Source organism: Canis aureus, chromosome 6, assembly GCF_053574225.1.
Source record: "Canis aureus isolate CA01 chromosome 6, VMU_Caureus_v.1.0, whole genome shotgun sequence".
NCBI classification, from domain to species: Eukaryota; Metazoa; Chordata; class Mammalia; order Carnivora; family Canidae; genus Canis; species Canis aureus.
In genome coordinates, this window is record NC_135616.1 from 35,999,164 (window position 1) to 36,018,598 (window position 19,435).

Below are 19,435 nucleotides of genomic sequence, written 5' to 3' on the forward strand. Positions count from 1 at the left end.
AGCAGACTCCCTGTGGGGGAGCCTAAATAAATAAAATCTTAAAAAAAAAAAAAAGCAATCAGTTAAAAAGAGCTTTATTTGCAATTTTTTAAAGATTTTTATTAAAAAAAAAGATTTTTATTTATTTATTCATGATAGTCACAGAGAGAGAGAGAGAGAGAGAGAGAGAGGCAGAGACACAGGCAGAGGGAGAAGCAGGCTCCATGCAGGGAGCCCGACACGGGATTCGATCCCCGGTCTCCAGGATCGCGCCCTGGGCCAAAGGCAGGCGCCAAACCGCTGCGCCACCCAGGGATCCCTGCAATCAATTTTTTAAAGTTTATCTAAATGACCTTAAAATTTTCCCTCCTTTTTTTTTTTTTAAGATTTTATTTATTTATTCATGAGAGACACAGAGAGAGGGGCAGAGACACAGGCAGAGGGAAGGCTGCCTTATAGGCAGCCTGATACGGAACTCGATCCCAGGACCCTGGGATCACGACCTGAGCCAAAGGCAGACACTCAACCACTGAGCCACCCAGGTGCTTCTCCCTCTCTTTTCCCACGAATATGTGGGTATACAAAAGACGTTTGTATTTCCTTGAAGTCTGTATCTCCATCTCTTCTTTCTGCCTTGGCCTTATGATTTGTTTGACCGAGGAGACAATAGCAAATGTAACAACAGCAGAGGATTAAAAGTTGTATTCAGAACTTGCCCTCTCTTATGGCTCTGGAATTCTGAAACCTCTATGTAAAGAAGCTTGGGCTGTTGGAGGATGAAATACTGCATGGAGCAGAATAAGTGATTCTAACTGAGCCCTGCCCCCACCCAAGACCAAGGAGGCTGCCAACTGCCAGCTATGTGAATGAGGCCTTCTTAGACCATCTGGCCCTGGCCAAGTCACCAGCAGATTGCAGAGATCAACCAAGCTGGCCCAGGCCAGAAGCCCACAAAATCAATCCATAATATCATGAGAAATAATAAATGATTATTGTTTGAAGTTTGTTTGAAGTTTTGGGCTGGTTGCTTGCCACAGTAGATAATTGATAAAAGTAGTTTGTGAAATTAATGTTCAAAATAAAAGGAGGGGATCCCAGGGTGGTTCAGTGGTTTAGCACCTGCCTTCGGCCCAGAGTGTGATCCTGGAGTCCAGGGATCGAGTCCCACATCAGGCTCCCTGCATAGCAGCAGTTCTCCCTCTGCCTGTGTCTCTGCCTCTCTCTCTCTCTCTCTCTCTGTCTCTCATGAAAAAATAAATAAATAAAAATCTTAAAAAAAAAAAAGTAAAAGGAGAGCAAAAAACAACACACTGTAAAAATCAAGGAAATTTGGTACCAGCATAATTTTATAAAACTTAACATTATATTAGGTGTAAACGAGAAAATCCCTTAGTTAAAAGATGAAGACAGAAAGGTTTTTTAAAAAAACCTGAAAAAAAAATAAAAATAAAAATAAAAAATAAAAAAACCTGTAAGTGTATGCTATACATGAGCGAAATATCTTAAAAGTAAGGATAGATGGATTCACAAGTATGATACATTACATACGTCTCTCAGTAAGTGATAGAGCAAGCAGAAAAAAATCAGCGAAGATACAGAATATTGAAACAACATAATTAACAAACTTGATCCAAAGGACATAAAAAGAATCCTATACCAAACTGCCATGGAAAACATGTTCTTTTTAGGTGAATCCAGAACATTTATAAAAATTGTCCAGGGGTGCCTGGCTGGCTCAGTCGGTAGAGCATGTGACTCCTGAGCTCCAGATCATGAGTTCAAGCCCCACACTGGGTATGGAGCTTACCTAAAAAAAAAAAAAGTCCAAATAGTGGGCAGTAAAAAAAAGCTCAACCACTAGAGGAGCACTGAAATCATATATACCATATTCTCTCATCACAATGCAATTAGATAAAAATAACTAAAAAGTTATATGTTTGGAATTTAAGAAATACATTCTAAATAACCTATAACTCAAATAATAATATAAATTAGAAAATATTTAGAACTGAACAATAGTGAAAACTGTATCAAAACTTGGGTTTCTGCTTCTGACTGATGCAGAAGAATGATCACATTGATTGTCTTGCTTTATACAGAAAAACAAACAAAAAATAGGAAACTACAGTCTTCATATATTGAATAACAAAGAAGCACAGGACATTAATTTATAAGAGAAGAGAAAAAAACAAGGTGAGCCCTATGACTGCCCCAGCTTACTGTATGGAGATAGATGAACTGGACTTCATGAAACTTCAAATCTTTTGTGTTTCAAAGGACATTATTAAGAAAGTGAATAGGGGGTGCCTGGCTGGCTCAGTAGGTGGAGCGTGTGACTCTTGATCTCTGGGTTGTAAGTTCACGCCCCACGTTGAGTGAGTGACTATTTAAAATAAAATCTTTAGGGGAAAAAAAGTGAATAGACAATCCGCAGGATGGGGGAAAATGTTTGCAAATCACATGTCTGATATAGGATTTATATGCAGAATCTATAAAAACTCTTACAACTTAATAATAAAAGGCAAACATCCCAATTTAAAAAACGGGAAGGGATTTGAGTAGACATTTCTCCAGTGAAGACATATAAATGCCCAAATAAGCACATGGAAAGATGCTTAACATCATTAGTTATTGGGGAAGTAAAAATCAAAACCACATACCTCATACTCAGATGGCTAGAATTTTAAAAAATGTTAAATTAAAAATAAGTGTTGGTGAAGATATGGACAAATTGGAACCCTCATATAGTAATGGTAGGAATAAAATGGTATAGTCGTTTCAGAAAACAGGCAAGATCTCAAATGATTAATTACTCTGTGACCCAACAATTCAACTCTTAGGTATATACCCCAAGAGAAATAAAAACACATCCACACAAAAACTTACATGTGAATGTTTACATTAGCATTATTCATAACAACCCAGATGCCAACCATCTGATGAGTAGACAAACAAAATGTGGTTTATCCCTACAATGGAATATTATTCAGCCATAAAAAGGAATGAAGTACTGATATGTGCTACACTATGGATGAACCCTGAAGTCATTATGCTAAGTGAAAGAAGTCAGTCAGAAAAGACCTATATCAGTTATCAGTTATCAGACCTATGTTATCAGTTATAGGATAACATTCCCATGAAATGTTCAGAAATGTATAGAGAAAGAAAGGAAATTGATGGTGCTTAGGGTTGAGGAGATGAGAGATATGGAGTCATAGCTAAAGGGCACAGAGTTCCTTTTGAGGTAATGGTTGCATGTGAATATATCAGAAACCATTGAATTATATACTTTATTTATATATATATTTATTATTTCTAAGTAGACTCCACACTGGTCTTTAAGCCCAATGCAGGGCTTGAACTCAAGACCCGAGTTAATATCAACAGTCGGACACTTAACCAACTGAGCCACCCAGGTGCCCCAGATTATATACTTTAAATGGGTGAATTGTATGGTATGTGAATTAAATCTCAATAAAACTGTTGAAGAAAAGGTATGCAGATTAAAAAAAAAAGTAGAGCTGTTTCTTTTTTTTTAATTTTTATTTATTTATGATAGAGAGAGAGAGAGAGACACACAGGCAGAGGGAGAAGCAGGCTCCATGCACCAGGAGCCCGATGTGGGATTCGATCCCGGGTCTCCAGGATCGCGCCCTGGGCCAAAGGCAGGTGCCAAACCGCTGCGCCACCCAGGGATCCCAGTAGAGCTATTTCTATTTGCAGGTGAAATTAAGGGGAGTGGATGTGGTGTATGGGCAAGCAAATATCCAAAGGAGCCCAGAATTAAAACTTTTGTTCTAATTCCATTTCCAGATCTCTAACCTGCATATTTTCTGGAAATGTCAAATATACCCATATGGATCAGTGTGTGAAATGGGGCGTCTCTTTTTTTGTCTCTAATTCTCACCCCTGGGCTGTATGTCTATCTATAGAGAGCCACTGCTTTACCCCTAAAGACTTCTGCATTGATCTCCTAAGCACAGAGACCTTCTTAGATGATCATAGTAAAATGGTCAAATTCAGGAAATTTAACATTGATAAAATATTACTATCTAATATATAGTCTCTATTCAAATTTCTCTAGTTGTCTGAATAGTGTGCTTCATGGGTGGAGGGATGGGTGAAATAGATAAAGGGGATTAAGAGATATAAACTTCCAGTTACAAAATAAATAAGTCACAGAGGTGAAACGTGCAGCATAGGGAATATATCAATAAGATTGTAAAAATGTTGTTTGGTGACAGATGATGACTCACTGCCCTCACCATGGTGAGCACTAAATAATGTACAGAATTGTTGAATCATTATGTTGTACACCTGAAATTAATAGAACACTGTATGTTAATTTTACTTCAATCTTTAAAAATGTGGGGTATTCAGGGACACCTGAGTGGCTTGGTCTCTGGGTCATGAGTTTGGGCGCCACGTTGGGTGTAAAGCTTACTTTAAAAAAAAATGGTGGGGGACGGTGGCTGGCTGCCTCATTTGACAGGATATGTGGCTCTTGATCTCAGAGTTGTAAGTTCAAGTTTTAAGGACATCCACATTGGGTGTAGAGATTACATAAAAAAATAAAATCTTCTAAAAAAAAATGTGGGTTGCTCAGGTGCATAAAAAGTTCCTAAAAAAATAAATAATTAACACAATGTGCTTCCTAACCATTGTTTTTCCAACCCGAGACCATACCTTGTGTGTAATTGTCTCTCTCTGAAGCCAGCTTTTGATACCTGGTTTTGACCATTTTGCTTTTACTGTTTTGGTAGACCCTTCTTTCTAGGTCTATGAAACATTTCTCCTCCAAATTCAGCTGTCTGAGCTAGTCCAGCCAGGGCGGCACACATCAAGAGACTACGCATTTGGGGTCCAAGCCTTGAAGAGTCACTCAGCTTCGCCCCATGTTCTGCCCTGTGGGAAGGGCAGTACTGGCAATAGGGTTGCCTTTGCCTATTACTAAATTAAGAAGCTGTGGCCTAGGCAGGGGCTCGAGTTACCAGCAGAATGGGATTAGCTATTACAGTTTCTGCTGCTTAGGAGGTATGTTGAAGCTCAATATTGGGTAAGAAGTGTAGCATGAATGAAAAGATATTCCTCATCAAAATGTGTCTGAAGCTATTTTAGAACTGAGGACTGTGCGTGTGGATGTCCTTGGAGTCTGCTTGGTTGCCAGGGGATCTTTTCCTTGTGATTGATCAGGGGAGCACGTGACAGACGGCGTACCACCGTCTGGCTAGGACCCTGTACCTCAAGGTCCTGGTTTTGATGAGACACCACCGAAAGAAGCCACTCTGCCTGCTGTATTTAGTACCATGCTGCACACATGTCCTTCTGACCTTGGCTTCCTCTCGTGTTGTACAGATATATATTTTTAGGTTTATCTTACAGCTCCCAGCTCTCACATTGACAGTTTTCTTTAAATTCTGCAGCCACGGTCGTGGGCTGACAGCCTGCCTCTGCTGCGTTGGGAAAGAGAATTGTTCTCTCTGCCCTTTCAGGATCCAGATTTCCTACAGCATGTCTAGATACCAAGCACAAAGCCTAGATCTTATGCTTCTAGCAATGTGACCTTAGAGATGTCATGGAAACTCTCAGGTGTCCAAAGGATGTAATAGTGGCCCTCCCTCTCTTATCATTCAGTCCATTCATTCGCTTATTTAGTAACAAGCTTTATTAAATACTGTGTGTTAGGTTGTGGGACCTCAAAGATAAATAAGAATTTCCCTCAGTCTCAGACAGGCAGTTTATAAATTCACAGAATATCAGACTGGACGGGACTGTCCAGTCAAAATTTTAGTCTTACAGACCAGGAGCCTGAGGCCCAAAAAAGTAAGATGACTCCCCAGATGTCACACCCAGTTACTGACCAAGTTGGGATTAGAACCCAGATCATTTCTTTCCCAACGAAAGGATCTCTCCTCTGTATCACCTGCTTTTAGCTAAACTGTAGTGAGCTTCAATTTTCCTTACCTGGCCTTACATTAACATTGTAAAATTAGTATCCAATGATTGAGAAGATATACAGTAAATTTTTATTTTTATTTTTTTATTATTTTTTTTTTTTATGATAGTCACAGAGAGAGAGAGAGAGAGGAGAGAGAGGCAGAGACACAGGCAGAGGGAGAAGCAGGCTCCATGCGCCGGGAGCCTGATGTGGGATTCGATCCCGGGTCTCCAGGATCGTGCCCTGGGCCAAAGGCAGGCGCTAAACCGCTGCGCCACCCAGGGATCCCAGAGAAGATATACAGTAACTAAAACCTACTATGAAGTTAGAAATTAATACCATTTTGGGGGTGCCTGGGTAGTGCAGTCTGCTAAACATTCAGCCTTTGATATCGGCTCAGGTCCTGGTCTCAGGGTCAGGAGATGGAGCCCCGCGTCAGGCTCTGCACTCAGCATGGAGTTTGCTTGGATTCTCTCTCTCTGCCTCCCCCTTCTCTCTCTCTCTCTAAAATGAACAAATCTGGGATGCCTGGATGACTGAGCAGTTGAGTTCTCTGCCTTTGGCCCAGGATCGAGTCCCACATCAGGCTTCTTGCAGGGAGCCTGCTTCTCCCTCAGCCTATGTCTCTGCCTCTCTCTCTCGCTGTCTCTCATGAATAAATAATTTTTTTAAAAATCTAAAAAATAGAAAAATAAAATAATAAAATAAATCTTTAAAAGAAGAATATCATTTTTTTTTAAGATTTTATTTATTTATTCATGATAGTCACAGAGAGAGAGAGAGAGAGGCAGAGACACAGGCAGAGGGAGAAGCAGGCTCCATGCACCGGGAGCCCGATGTGGGACTCGATCCCGGGTCTCCAGGATCGCGCCCTGGGCCAAAGGCAGGCGCCAAACCGCTGCGCCACCCAGGGATCCCAAGAATATCATTTTTTTTTTAATTTTTATTTATTTATGATAGTCACAGAGAGAGAGAGAGAGACAGAGACACAGGCAGAGGGAGAAGCAGGCTCCATGCACCGGGAGCCCGACGTGGGATTCGATCCCGGGTCCCCAGGATCACGCCCTGGGCCAAAGGCAGGCGCCAAACCGCTGCGCCACCCAGGGATCCCAAGAATATCATTTTTATATCAATTGGAATTCATTCATCAAAATAGCACCTTCAGATATTTGAAAAATAGTTGTCATGTCTGTATGAGACTTGGTACATATCCAGTCTACAGGTTTTCCTGTGTATATGTATAGATTCTGGATCCTTCCTGATAGATAACTTTGTTCTCCCTGTCTTGTCACCTATTTCTGTGTTGGGGACCTGCTCTCATGCTGCCCAGGATCATTAGCACAAGTTCACAATACCAAATGCTCTCTATTGACCAAGAGGTTTCTCTGAGACATTGCATCTGTCTTAAATTGCATTTAACTGCATAATAGAAAACACAAAGCCATGGCTCAAACAGAAGAGAGGTTTATCTTTCATGTAGTATACCAGAAGCAGGCAGTTCAGGATGAAGATGGGGGCCTTTCTGGTCATCAGGGACTTTGATTTTTTCTATGTAATTCACTATCTTTTTAGCATTGGTTTCCATCCTCAAGTCCTATAATGTCTGCTGCGTTAGGTCACCTCACAGTCATCTAATGGCTCCCACAGCACCAGTTTTCATGTCCACATCACATTGGACAACTCCAGCTGCAAGTGGGGCTGGAAAATGTAGTATTTTCATGGGCACATTGTTACACAGGATAAATCTGGGCTTTTGTTACCTAAGGAAGAGTGAGAAGAATTAACAAGGGGATGTCTAGAAATCCCTGCAGCAGAAGAAACCCTTTTAGTTTACCAGTCCTGGGTTGAATCTTCTCTTGTAGCTCCATTCTGTGGAAATCAGATTGACAGAGATTAGATTTCTTTTCTTTTTATTCAGCTTTGCCATTTTATTTTCTGTCACTTTTCTTTCTAACAAAGTTCAGTTTTCTTTCTCTTCCAATTTGAGATTTTGGACTCCCTCTATTTGGATTTCTTCAGTAACTCTTCTTAATGTTTGCTTCATATTCTAGAGTTATGTGTCTCTCTGTCTCTAGGTTTATAAGCGCATATGCTTTTTTAAAAAAAAGATTTATTTAATGGGACACCTGGGTGGCTCAGCAGTTGAGCGCCTGCCTTCAGCCCAGGTTGTGGTCCTGGAGTCCCAGGATTGAGTCCCGTATCAAGCTCCCTGCATAGAGCCTGCTTCTCTCTCTCTGTGTCTCTGCCTCTTTCTCTCTCTGTGTCTCTCATGAATAAATAAAATCTTTTAAAAAAAAGATGTATTTATTTGAGAGAGAGTGTGCACGAACCAGCGTGAGTGGGAGGAGGGCAGAGGGAGAAAATCTTCAAGCAGACTCTGTGCTGAGTGTGGAGCCCATTGCAGGGCTCGACCCCATGAACCATGAGACCATGACCTGAGCCAAAACCAACAGGGGGGTGCTCAACCAACTGAGCCACCCAGGTATCCCAGGGCTTCAGTTTCTTGCTAACTATCAGCTGAGGCTGCCTTCAGTTCTACAGTTCTTGGGTGGCTAGCTACCCAAGGTCCCTTGCCAAGTAAGATGCTCCAGTATGGCCACTTACTTCTGAAAGCCAGCAAGGGAGGTGAGACTCCAGGAAATGGGAGTAGACAGATGCCATAATCTTTTTTCTATTTTTAAAAAAGATTTATTTATTTATTTGACACAGAGAGAAAGCATGCATGCACATATGTACGTCAGGAAGGGGCAAAGGGAGAGGGAGAGAGAGAATCTCAAGTAGATTCCTCATTGAACAAGGAGGCCAATGCAACTGGAAATCATGACCTGAGCCAAAATTGACAGTTGGATGCTCAACCGACTGAGCCATCCAGGCACCCTGCCATGATCTTATATAACATAATTGTGTAATCTCATCATTCACATATTCATGAAATTATGTACTTCTCATCACCTTTGCCTTATTATTTTTTATTTTTTACCTTATTCCCTTAATTAAAAGAAAACCACTGTCCATCCTCAAGGGTGGATCATACAGGGGCCACTACAAGAGTCTATCCACACATCATTTCTGCCAAGAAGTCACCTATTATCTTAACATTATTCATTTGAAAATAACGTACCTTTTTTTTTCTGTGGCTGCTTTTTAAGATTTTTCTCTTTGGTTTTCAGCAATCCCATTATATTCCAGGTGTATTTTTCTTTGAACTTCTCTTAAGTTTTATAGAACTTCTTATGTTAGTGTCTGGATAGTTTTTTTTATCTATTTGAGAACATTCAGCCATTATGTCTTTGAATATTGCTTCTGCTTTATTCTCTCTTTCCTTTCTGGTATTCCCAATTACCCACACATTAGACTTCCTCACTGTATCTCGTATGTTTCTTACATTCTTTTCTGTATTCTCCATCCTTTTTCTCTTTCAATTTTTAGTGTCTTTTTTCTCTCTCGAGCCTGAATATTTTTACCCACCTATCTTCCAGATTACTAATCTTGTGAGTCTACTCCTGTTAGACACTTCCTCCTCCCACTGCCCCAAATCAAGACACAGCTTTTATTGTATCTTTAAAATATCACAAATAAGTCTGAGGAATCATCTGGTATCTTGCTGTTTCTGTAGCTGAGAAACTTAGCTCTTATTCATCAGCCTGCTAAACTGTTCCTTTTTCAGAAATATAGATACATCCAGAAATTCTCTGATATCCTTGTTTTTAACTGTTGTGGCTTAATGAATCAAAACAGCTGAATTCAGTACAAGCTCAATGTTGTTTCCTTCAAGAATTAACTCACTTTGGGACACCAGGGTGGCTCAGTGATTGAGCATCTGCCTTCAACTCATGTTGTGATCCTGGGGTACTGGGATCAAGTTCTACATCAGGCTCCCCTCAGGGAGCCTGCTTTTCCCTTTGCCTGTGTCTCTGCCTCTCATGAATAAATAAATAAATAAAATATATAAAAGAATTAACTCACTTTCTGGGCTCAAGATACTGAACAATGATGCCAGGCCTCATCTGCACCCCATGGGTGTATTTTTCTCCCAAGAAATTTTGGGTTTCCATAAGAGAACATTCTCCTGAATAACAACACTGATAGGGAAGTGAGCATACACAGACCACATCTGGTAATATACGCCCAATGTAACACCCTCCGTCATGTTCTGTGACAACAGAGAGTATGAACAGTAGCCAGTTCCTTTCTATATCTCTGCCATTTGTCAGCTCAGGGCCTCTTCTTTTTCTTTCCAAGGAGACTGGAATCTACATTGATGCAGTTGAAAGTCCTCCACAGGGTTCCTCTGGGGCCCTTCACAATAACAGTACATCCCTTCAGAGCGATATGGACGTTTTCTGGAACGTCAGCAGTCTGATTGCTGAGAACTGTCTTCACCCTCGTAGCAAATGCGTTAAAAAGGATCTTGTGAGACACTTCTGTTGCATTACTGTCCCACTTTTCGACATTCCTCTCCCTCGCCATTTATGATTCAGCACATTTCTCAAAGGGGAAAGATATGGTCAGGTAGTAAGAATTTCCTGTCCCCTTCAGGACAGGAAAAATCAGCCAGACTAAGAATCAAAGTGATATGAGACAGATGAACAGGAGAAAGTAAAATTTTCCTGCATATATGGAATCCACACAGACATAGAAATTCCTAAAACAGGCAAAATGGGGTATATATGTCAGTTTGGACCAAGGAAAAGGGGCAGAGGCCTGGGACTTCAAAGGGAGGAATGTAGGGGCACCTGAGTGATTCAGTGGTTGAATGTCTCTCTTTGGCTCAGGTCATGATCCTGGGGTCTGGGGATAGAATCCCACATCCTGCTTCAGGCTCCAGGCAGACAGCCTGCTTCTCCCTCTGCCTGTATCTTTGCCTCTGTGTGCTGTCATGAATAAAGTCTTAAAAAAAGGGAGGGGGGGGGGGATGGAATGTAATTTACAAGACAATGAAAAAGAATAAATGTTTGGTAAATGAATGTTTGTCAGGCCACTGGAAAACAATGGCATATGGAGAAGTGTTTGATCCAACAAGCCTTCCTAGATTCCTCCCTGCCCACCATACCTAGGTCATGTCATACTATACTTGATGGCGTTAGCTCTCTTCCTGGAGCAGGTCCTCTATGAATTATTTTAGGCAGTTGTTGGGGGAGTTCAGAGCTTTTCCTGAATTTGCTGGGTTTTGATTGCTTCTTAACTCAGAATAGTTTTTATGCCAAAATGGCCCATCTTGCGGGGGAGGGCTCCTTTTGGCCTCTATAATACTCAGCTGTTAGAGTTTCCTTTCTTACTGGAATCTTGGCTTCTTGAGTGCTGGCTGTTTAGGCAGATCTCTGAGGCCTTCAAGCAGAATTTTCATTTTCATTTTTCTAGCCTTTCCAGTTGTTCTCAGCAAAAGGATTAATCCACCCACTTAGGTCCACTTTTATACTTTAATGTAGATTTCTCTGTACCACCCCATCTGGTCTGAAATGTATACTTCAGTTCACATCCTTTTTATAGGAAGCAAATATCATCTCACAAACCTGATAATTGATTGGACACATGTTTGTAACTGGCTTACAGACCTCTGCCACACTGTGGACATATAAAGTGCAAACATTGTAGGGGTACCTGGCTAGAGCATTATAGAGCAATGAGAGTCTTGATCTTGGGGTTGTGAGTTCAAGTCCCACTTTTTGTGTAGAGCTTACTTGAAAAAATAAATAAATTTTTAAAAAAGTGCAAACATTGCCATTCATCTGTCTTCTTTTATCATTCACATGGTACCAATATACCCATTTAGTTCAACACCAAGTAGATGCAAACCTTGTGGGAAAAGTTCTAAACCCTTGGTTCATCTAATAAAGTCATTGCCCAAGGAAGAAATTCCAGAAGAAAGGTGTCTATACTTGCTCTCTGAGCAATAATATCTGTTTGGGATAAAATGGATTTCTCAGAAAAATGTATGAAGCAGGGTATGACAGGGGTCTTTTTTGGTTGTTTATCTGAAATTCATATTTAACTGGTATTTTTATTTGCTAACCTGGCCACCAGTGTGTATTTTCCCTTGATGGTGTCTCTAAAAGATAATTGATTCCAATGTTATGGAAATGTTGACATTGGGAGTCACAATTTTGATTAGTCATTAATGTAAGTAAAAAGTGGAAATAAATTTCATTTTGAACCCAGCCCCTTACTGAATTATCTTATTGTTCTAATACTTTTTCAGTTGGTTTTCTTGGCTTTTCTTATCATGTAATTACTTCACAGCAAATAATGATACATTTACTTCCTCCTTGTCAATTTTGATTCTTCTCGTTTCTTTCCTTAGGAGGTACTCTCATGTTATGGTAACATCAAGTGGTGATGTTAACAGTAAGTGTTTTAGTCATTGTTGTGTAACAAACTACCCCCAAACTGGCATGAAACAACCACGGATTCTATAGATGGGGAATCTGGACAGGGCACAGTGGGCATGACTTATCCTTGCTTCTTATTATCTGGTGCCTTAAATTGAGGAGATTTAAGGGCTGGGATGATTCCCTAGCTGAGGGGTGGAATCATTGATGTCTTCACTCAACATAGCTGATAGTTTTTGCTGGCTGTTGGCTGGGGTCTCAGGCTGTCAGCCTCCAGCCGACACATTGACACATGCCTTCTCTGGGTGATTACTCCATGATGGCTAGTTTGGGCTCCTTTCCCAACATGGTAGCTACCTTTTAAGAGTGAACATCTCAACAGAGCAAGGCAGAAGTGTATTGCATTGTTATGACCTAACCTTAAAAGTCACAAAGCATCAGTTACACTGTACTATATCTATCCAAGCAGATTCCCGAAAGACCGCCCACAGAGTCAAGGGCAAGAAAGAAACACAGACTCCCCACACAGTGGTTGAATTGTTAGTATTACATTCTAAGAAAAGCACGTGGGATAAAGATATCCTTGAGGCCATCTTTGGAACATACAATCTTCCAAAAGGAACAGCTTGTTATGTTCCTGAGTTGAATAGAAATTCTTCCACCAAAGGGATTGCACCTTGAAGCCTTAGTTCCAACTTATTTATTCATCATGTCAAAGAAGTCCCCCTATCCTGATTTTATTAAGTTTTTAAAAAATAAATAGTAGTGGGGCCTGGGTGGCTCCATCAGTAGAGTGTCTGACTTTTGGTCTCATGGGTTGGGAGTTCAAACCCTGTGTTGGGTGTGGAGCCTACTTTAAAACATTAAAAATTAAATAAAAATAAAAATAAAATGTAGTGAATTTTTCTCAAATGCCTTTTTAGCATCTATGGAGCATCTGTTGAAGAGGCATCAAAATAAGAGAAAAGTGAATGAGGTGGTGTTTTCTCTCTTTGAGTCATGCCTGCAGCTGATCCCTTCATTCAGTGAGTATTTCTGGGCACTTACTGCATGCCAGACCCTTTGGTAGGTACTCAGACAGAACACTGGGCCAGAACAGAAGTGGTTCCAGCCCTTAGGAAGCTTAAAGCCAAAATGATCCAGATCCAATTCAGTGCCTGAGATCTGGCTTTTGTGCCAACAAATGCAGAAAGAGGAGTAACTTCCCACTCTCCCACCCAAACCCCAAACAAACCCAGTGACTTGGCCCAGCAAATTCTCATTGCCGTGACATCTAAACACTAGTCTGGATTGTATTTGAAGGCATGGGGCATTTACATGTGTAATTTTAGCCACCAGAGGGCAGTCACATTTAAAAAATACTTCACAGGGGAAGAAAGAGGACAAGCCCATTCCTTGAGAGGCTATCCCCTGGGTTCAAGGGCCAGAGTTAATCCACGTGGTGAGATTCTGTCTAACAGGGACATGGCCCAGCACACCCAAACCACTTCAGGCCTGGGGATTGCACCAATTTATCATGAGGCTCTGGTCCCTAGAGCAGAGGATGATGTCATGGAAACTGACATGGACCATAATGCAGTAGGTAAAAGGGTGTCCCAAACCAAACACTTTAGAAGAAGTTAACTGCATAGCAACCCCCACAGTGGGGGGCCTAGGGCACCCACACACCCACCTCCTTTCAAGTCCTCACTGAAGAGAGTTAGTATACATTTATTGAGCAGTATCTATTCAAGAAGCAGCCCCATATCAGCAGGGGTAAAACAGACTTGTTCTGGCTACAGGGAGGGCCCTCACTTGCCCAACATTATGAGAATGCTGTAAGGACAGCCCCAAGGCAAAGAGGGTCCAGTTAGGATGTCCCTTCTCTCCATTCCAGGAGAAGCACACAAGAGGCCGCTCAAGATAGTCGCTTCTCTAGATGCAGCATGCAGCCCTGGCCCTTGGGGTCCTCCCAGTGAAGGTGGTGCTTCCAGAAGCCCCAGCCCTTCTCTTTCCTAGCCGAGGGTAAAGAACTTATTTCCAGTTTTTTGTTTTGTTTTGTTTTTCACTGTCTGGCGTGCTTTATCAGAGCCCCACACCCCCATCCCAATCTGGGGTTGAGTAGTGTTGGGAACACATAAGCAACAGAGACTTTTAGGCTCTTTCCTACCCAGCCTCCTCCCACCCCCACATCAGTTATTGCACAGCCCGCCTGAATGAGAAGAGGGAAAAGGGAGGAAAATGGTTAGTGTCTCAAAAATGTTTTTTTTTTCCACAGGGCTGTGAGACTATACAACACTTAGCCCAAGACTGGCATGAGGCAAGAACTTGATGATTGTTGGTTATTATATGTCCGCAATCCCTTTCTAGAATTTCTGAAGCTCTAAAAACCCAAAGGTCTTTCATAATTCGTTTGGCAAAACTAATCTGACCTGAATTCATTTGGCAGCAAAACCTCACCTGAACCACGATGCCAGCAATTTGAGTCTATGCGTACCACTTGGTGTGAGTACTCATGCATTCCACTACAGAAATCTACAATGTTTGATCACAGGGTGTTGTCCCAGACTCTACTGAGTAAGTTGTGAGTCTATGATGTAAGCACCTGATTGTCTCTCTAAAATCGAACATTAGGACCTAAAATCGAACATTAAGACCTCACCCCTAGGACCTGTTTCTATATGAAATCTAGGTTCTATATCTTACTCTCCTATTATCTAGCGATGTGACATTAGATATGGTGGACAGACCCTAGGGTGGCCCGAAGATTTCATGTCTTCTGCATTATACATGCCCTGTATAATCCCCTCCCTTTGAGTGTGGGCAGGACCTGTGACTTGCTTCTAAGTAATAGAATATGGCAAAGATGAAGAGATTTCAAAGAAAATTAAAATCTCAAATCAGTTGATTTTTTATTTAATCAAAGGGGAAATTATCCTGAGTGAGCCTGAGTTAATCAGATAAAAGCCTTTAAAAGAGGGACTTGTTTGGGGTACTTGGGTGGCTCAATTGGTTGAGCATCTGACTTGGTTTTGGCTTAAGTCACAATCTCAGGGTCCTGAGATCCAGCCCCATGCTACACTCAGTGGGGAGTCTGCTTGAGATTCTCTCCCCGGCCCCTTCCCCACCTCTCAAATCAATTAATCAATCAATATAAAAAAAAAAAAAAGAAGAGGGACTAGACCTTCCCTGAGGTCAGAGACTCTCAGATATTGGTTTTGAAGAAGCTGCCATGCTGTGAGAGGGTCTCTTGAGAGGGCCATGTGGCAGGGAACTATGGGCAGCTTTTAGTCATGGAGAGCATCCAGCTGACCACCAGCAAGAGACCAGGACCTCAGTTCTGCAACTATGAGAAGATAAATTCTGCCAATGGAGGAGTTCTGCCAATAGCCTGAGGAGGTCTGGAAACGGATCTTTCCCCACTTGAGACTCTGATGAGATAGCAGCCCTAACTGATAGCTGGATTCCAGCATAGTAAAACTGGGAAGTGGTGGGCCCAGATAAGCCAAACCCAGAATTCTAACACATGGAAACTGAGCTAATAAGTGTGTATTGTTTTAATCCACTAGAATATGGTAATTGGTCATGCAATATAGAGAATCAGGACATTGTAGACATCCCTTAACCTCCAGTTGTTGATCTGCAAATTAGGGAAGTGGTTGGTCACACCTAGGAGTCTTTACAGTTCTAGCTTCGGAGATTCTATGTATGGGGCAGATGCCAGAAGCTTTGGTGTTTGGAGGAAGGAGAGTGGTTTTCTTAGTGGGTGAGCAGATGAAGGGGAAAGGCCGTGGATGCCAAGGATGTGTGCCATTGAGGCTTCTGGTGCACAAGCAGAAAAAAATGCAGGCAGCTGAGGACTCACCCTGAGTCCCTGATGACCTGGCTGCCAGACTGGACACTGACCACAGCTGGCATTGCTCCTGGCTGCAGGAGCGATCATCTTTCAGAAGCAGGAAAAACAAGCATTCTCCTTTCCCTGCTCTGGAAGGGCAGCTTTACCATGCTGGGCACCCTCCCTTGTCTCTGTCAGGTTAGGAAGGGGCAAAAGATCCCCTCTCACACTTTTCATCTCCAGACACTTAAAGCTCTTGGGCTGATGACCTCAGGAACTGACCCCGGGGGATGCACAGGGAGCTGAGTCAGGGAGGGCGTCAGGTTTCCTGTGAGTTCTTGGCAAAGCTCTGAAGTAGGTGAGGGTGTGCTTCTGTGTTCTCCCGCCACCAGGCCAATCCATCATGTCCCCTTGTTTCCCACACTCCCACTGCCTGTCACAGGGGCCCCAGAGGTGGCGTGTCCATGCTCAGCCTCCCCTCCCCCAAGTTCTCCCCCAGCCACAGCTGACACACCCGTGTGACAGGCTGAAGTGATTGTCCCTTATTAAATTCCTTGGGGGATGATCTCATTAAGTCTTGTTATGGGTCACTTCTATTTCAGGGAGAATAAATTTGCTGAAATCGTTCTATGGGCAGCTAGTTAATTGAAACCTGAAGTAGGGGGTGGGGGCAGGGGTAGGCAGGTGGGCACTGGCTGAGTGGGGAGCTGGGAGCCAGTGAAGGAGGAGGCGGGAGGTCCATGTGAGGGGGACCGATAAGAAGGAAGACATAAGCCATGGAGCAGGAGGGGAGATAAAAAACAAGGGCGTCCTGCAGGCTGATCTCTGAGATAGCCTTCTTCTAGCTGCCTCCAGGGTCTCCAGGCCCAACCCTGCCTGACACATGAGTCCAGGACAGCACGAAGCGATAAGGGCCTGGGCTGGGATGTGGCAACAGAGATGGAAAAGAGATGTGAGAGGACTAGGAAACTAATTTAATATGAGGATAAAGGAGAGGAAAGTGCCCAAGATGACCCTGAAAGATCTCTGGAGGATGAGGAGAAGTGCCAGCAAATGAGCCCAGCAGAGGCCCCAATCAGGGCCAAGCTGACAGCTCTATCGTGTGAAGGTTCCCTCTTCACCCACTGCTGGAGAAATGACTGTGTTCAGTCTTCAGGCTCTTCAGCCACGACATGTGCAGGACCCAGCCCAGTGGCCAGTCCACGGTGGGTCCTCGGTGGACTGGGGACGTGGCCCCTTCCGAGCAGTTAGCTGCCCCTCTCAGAATGTTTTACTTCCATTCCCTTTTCAAACAGTTGTGCTGACCTTTGGGATGGACCCTTCCCAGAAGAGGGCATAGGGAGGGAAGAGAGTTTTGTCTTGGGGACACTTGACATCAAATGAACTGTGACATCTGGTAGAGGTGGCCGCTAATTGGCCGAGTGGCCCCAGGCTGGCCTCTTGACCTCCTGGACCTGGCCTCCTTCACGGGTAAAGGAGGGAGGGGGATGAGGTGATTTCTAGAAACTCCCCTACCTTTCTGTCTATGCTTTTTTTCATGGACATGCAAGTGCTGTGACAAGTTTGATCTCTACAGAAATGGAGAATAGCTCTTTATTCCAGAAAACAATAGTAATGTGAGCACCTGTGGAGTGGGTGTGGGGTGTGATATGGAACCTTGGCTCCCTGCTCCTCATGTTTCTGTGTGGAGGTGGCTCCATTGAGCTACATGCCCAGAGTCTCTCTGGTCTCTCTCTCTCTCTCTCTCTCTCTCTCTCTGGAAGAAAGACATCAGATTGGAAAGCTTGAGGGAAGGAGCTGAGCAGGCACTAGCACCAGCTTCCCACATTCACAGGTTGAAGCCATAACCCCCAGTACCTCAGAATGTGACTGTCTGGACATAAGGCCCTTAAAGATAGGGGATTAAGCAAAAATGGAGTTGTTGGGGGTACATCCTGGTCCACCCTGGCCGGCATACTTGGGAGGTCAGGACACAGCACTCAGACTGGCCCCGGACCACACAGACCACACAGGCCATGTGAAGACACAGTAGGAAGGAGGCCATGTGCAAACCAAGGAGGCCTCAGATGAAACTAACCTCGCAGACACCTTGATCTCAAAGGTCCAGCCTCCAGCACTGTGAGGAAATCACCTTCTGTTGTTTAAGGCCCCGTCTGTGATGCTTCACTATGACAACCCTAGTGAACTAATACAATATCCTCTTGTAGGACTCGCCTGCCTACAGAGGGTGTATATTCAGAGCTGCTCATCATGCACCAGACCTGCTTTCTGAGTCTGTTCGGATCTCTCTGCTGCAAGGGGAATGTTTGTCTGCAGTGGCTGGAACATCTCAGGAAGTCCCTAGGGATGGCACATGTGTACCATCTCCTCCAATCTAGTTTTTATCTACCATATAAAGTTGACATTTAGATGTTCATCTGTTTCTTGGGTCTTATTTCCCATGCGTTCCCAAACTAGAGGAAGAGAAGAGGCAAGGTTAATTATTGCACCTCCGCCCCCACCCCAGAAAGAAAAAAAAAGGTGAAAGCACCATAGGTCATGTCACATATTAAGTCTTCTCTGGGTATTTTGTTCTTTTTCCCAAACCCCTCTCCGTGGTGCCTTCGGTGCTCCCAGATGGGCACTCTGTATCCAGGCCAACTCATGGCCAGGGTGGCCTGGCTCTTAGACTCCCCTGAGATGCCCAGCCCATTTCTTACACCTTTCCTCTCTTTCTCTACCAAACAAAATTCTCTTCATTCTTCAAGTCTTGGCTTAGAGGTCTCCTCCTAGCTGAGTCCTCCTTGGGGCCCAGGTCATGCTAGCAGCTTCCTCATGTCAGCTCCTATGACTCTGAGTACATATTTCTATTATTTTGTCCCATAGTCCTAATGTTAGGTGGCCTCATGTCTGTGTTCTCTATTAGGACACACTAGGCTGAGTGCTGCACTTAGAAGGACTTTCTCTGGTCACATCTGTGACCCCAGTGCTAGCATGGTGCTTGCCTCCAAAGCAGGTGTCCATAAAATGCTGGAGTATGAATGAGTGACAGGATGATAACACTTAGACATATTAGTCTCTGTGTTCTCTCATAGTTTTCCACCCCACCCCTTCCATTTCTTTTTTTAAAAAATATTTTTATTTATTTATTTGAGAGAGAGACAGAGATATCGACAGTGATAGTGAGAGAGAGCACGAACAGGGAGGAGAGGGAGAAGGCTCCCCACTGAGCAGGGAGACCTGTGTGGAGCTCAGTCTCAGGATCCTGGGATCATGACCTGAGCGGAAGGCAGAAGCTTAACCAACTGAGCCACCCAGGTAGCCCCACCCCTTCCACATCAAGTAGATTGGCCTGTTGGTAATTCCTTCATTTGGGCTTGGGGTAAAGCTGAGGAG

The 19,435-nt window shown here is 43.2% G+C and overlaps 1 long non-coding RNA gene and 1 pseudogene across 2 annotated transcripts; one reads left to right on the forward strand and one right to left on the reverse strand.

The window, feature by feature from the left end:
* Positions 1-187: 187 nt before the first annotated feature.
* LOC144315711 (uncharacterized) lies at positions 188-18,792 on the forward strand. 2 transcript variants are annotated; one of them, XR_013381507.1, is made up of 5 exons: positions 188-2,172; positions 12,219-12,262; positions 13,170-13,271; positions 14,123-14,250; positions 18,268-18,792. It is a non-coding gene; the product is annotated as an uncharacterized LOC144315711 (long non-coding RNA). The 2 variants fall into 2 exon arrangements; XR_013381506.1 differs by lacking the exon at positions 18,268-18,792 and adding an exon at positions 14,504-15,133.
* Positions 9,880-10,387, reverse strand: LOC144315313 (large ribosomal subunit protein uL6 pseudogene; annotated as a pseudogene).
* Positions 18,793-19,435: the final 643 nt, after the last annotated feature.